Genomic DNA, 3081 nt, shown 5'->3' on the forward strand with positions numbered 1-3081 from the left:
AAATCAAAAGAGAAAGAAAATCTGGATTCTGCATATTAGTAACTCTTCTTCACATGCTATTGGCGTTGAGTGTTGTCCATTCTGACTCATAGTCACCCTTATAGGGTTTCTGAGGAGCAGCTGATGGATTTGAACCACTGACCTCATGGTTCGTAGACCAGTGCTGATCCTACAGTGCCCTACCAGGAGTCCCTTTGTCACATACCATGATGAAAAATCGTTGCTTTCTGAGACTCATTCATGTGAACTGCTTGAGGGTACTGTGCATTCTAAACATTATGTAAGTAGGGCTACAAGAACCTAACTCTCTGGTCAATTGAATTAATGAACACTTTCCTAAAAGTCAAATGTCATTTAATGAAAGTCCTTCTCCTAAGTAAACTGCAATCTAAAATTTGTTTACATCTCTTGAGATACTTCCTCAAAAGTAATTCAACTAGTAGCTCTAAAGCACGTCCGGAAATACTTCTCACCTATATCAAATAAAAATAAATTTAATCCAAGCCATTCATTTTGAAATAGCAATGTTCACCTGCACATACACGCCATCATCTGCAGAGGGAGCTAATGTTCTTTTCCTCACATCCTTCAGAAAAAAGACCAAGGCATTGGAATTTAAATTCTTCCTAGGTTTGTGTGGCTTTGTAGAATAAGCACAGGAGGCGGAATCACAAGGCTAGTGATTCAAACCCACTAGCTACGCCTCGGAAACCCTATACAGGGTCACTATGAGTTGGAATCGACTTGAAGGCAATTAACAACAACAAAAGTCTCCTATGTGTGATTATTGATAAAGTAATGAACAAATCCCTACACATAGATAGAAGCTTCTAAAATACATATAAAGTGGAATTGGGCTTTACAACAAAGACAAATCTCATCCCCACTTTTAATATAGTTTACTGGGGAGCTCACAAGATGGAGGTTATATTGTAAGAGGAAAGAATTTTGTTTTGTATCAAAACATGATTGCTGGAGTCATTACTAATTAGGGTCGATTCCATGCAATCGCCAAAGTCTCTTGCCATAGGATGTAGTGTCCACAGGCTACATCAGAGGGTGAGGACCTGATTATGCAGAGAATTTTTATGGTTAATAAACACCACAATCTCAGCCTCATTTCTTCTGGATGTTGGAAGGAAAGGGATAATTAAATGAGTATTTAAATGTCAAATAAAAATTTAATATTCACATTAAATAAAAAATATAAGTGAATTTATTTTATAGACATTTTCATAATGGAGCCAAGATACTTCATTAAGCATTTCTGGATTTTAAAAATATACGTAAAGCTCTTTATAAGCTTTTATTGATAAATTAAATACTATTTCTCTATAACTATACTTTGCATTAAGCTTTCCTGTTAGAGTTTTCAGGAAACATTTCAAATAAAGTGGCTGGGCATATCTCCTTAAAGATGAATGGCATCATTAGGAAACACTTATATCTGAAATAAGCACTGAGATCATTCAGCATACAACCTAAGGGCCCTAATTTTTAAAAATATTTCAAACAATATGCCTCTTTCAAATCATTAGACTTAGAGACATTTAAGGAACTGATTCAATTAACCCAGAAGAGGAAAAGGCTATAATGTGTGATTTATTTTTGCAGATAAATTAAAATGCAAGTGTATCTGTTAGAAAAGGTGGGCTGTCACCATGGTTAGTAATGGGAACAGGAAGGCAGTTAAGTAGGGCCACCTGAAGCTGTAATAGCCCCTGAACATTGGAGCTTGAAGTTCTAGCTGGATGTTCAGTACTGTCAAAACCAAAAGTGTTCCTTTTGTTGAAAGAGGAATTTTGTGCTTCATTCTGTTTCCTTTAGTGTTATCTAAAGCATGGTTTTCAATTAAACAAATACATGTCCCTTTTTATCTATAAACTAAAAGCCTAAATTCCTGTGGTTTCTTACATTATCTTCCAACTTCATGTAAAGCTGATGCCTTAACATTACAATTTTGCCTTCTATTACTTAGGTGAGGAAATATGAGTCAAGAATTTATATTTCTCCTCTGCAACTCCAGGATATTGGCTCCACCAGGCCTAATAAATTGTTTTCACAAGGAAATAAATAGAGCATGCTATAGTTTATATTCCCTTCTGCTTGAGATTTTAAACAAGTTGCATCCTAAACAAAAATAATTACAGATGGAGGTGGGGGGGGAGAGGAGCAGAAGAGGGGAAAAAATGATTTTTTAACCAAATAGGTGGAAAAGATTTAAATTCCAAATGTCAGAAACCTAATGGTAATCATAGCAGAGACTGTTGCCTTCATGATTATGAAATCCATGGAGGAAATAAGAAGATAACAAAACATGACACTAAAAGAAGAAAAGAGTAAGAATGTGGGAAGAAATGTTGTTGTTGTTGTTGTTAAGTACCGTGGAGTCGGTTCTGACTCATAGTGACCCTGCACAGGGTTTCCAAGGCTGTAAATCTTCATGGGAGCAGAATGCCTCATCTTTCTCCCGCGGAACCGCTGGTAGTTTCGAACTGCTGAACTTGAGGTTGGCAGCCCGACTTGTAACCATTACGCTACCGGAGCTAAAGACAGCCTATAAAGAAAGTAATAGTTTATGAAGAGAACAGAAATGAGGAAGGTGTGTACAGAAGAAGTAATTATGGTTCACTGCTCTTTTCGGCTAAAGGGTGTCCTCACCTTGAATTGAAGAACTGGACTAAAGATGGCTCTAATCGTGAGCAGAGAATAAGGGAGAATATTTCCATTAAAGGATAATGCCATGAAGGAAAAAAAAAAAAAGTCTTAAAAACCTATGAACAGGGAGTTTATAGTAAAAGATGGGAAAAGGCAAAGCAAAAGTTAAGGTTAGGAAAGAGAGAATGTTCCATCGCCAGACAGCATAGAACCGTTATTTCCACTTACGGTGAACGTCATGAGGATGCCACAGGGAACATGTTTATTCTTTTACGCAGCTCAACCAATAAAAGTGCTTACTAATAAATAGCTTCATGGTGTCTGAGTAACTGAGGGAGACACAATAGGTAGGTAGGTAGGTAGGTAGGTAGGTAGGTAGGTAGGTAGGTAGGTAGGTAGGTAGGTAGGTAGGTAGGTGGATAG

The sequence above is a fragment of the Chrysochloris asiatica genome, unplaced genomic scaffold (assembly GCF_000296735.1).
Source record: "Chrysochloris asiatica unplaced genomic scaffold, ChrAsi1.0 scaffold00004, whole genome shotgun sequence".
Classification (NCBI taxonomy): domain Eukaryota; kingdom Metazoa; phylum Chordata; class Mammalia; order Afrosoricida; family Chrysochloridae; genus Chrysochloris; species Chrysochloris asiatica.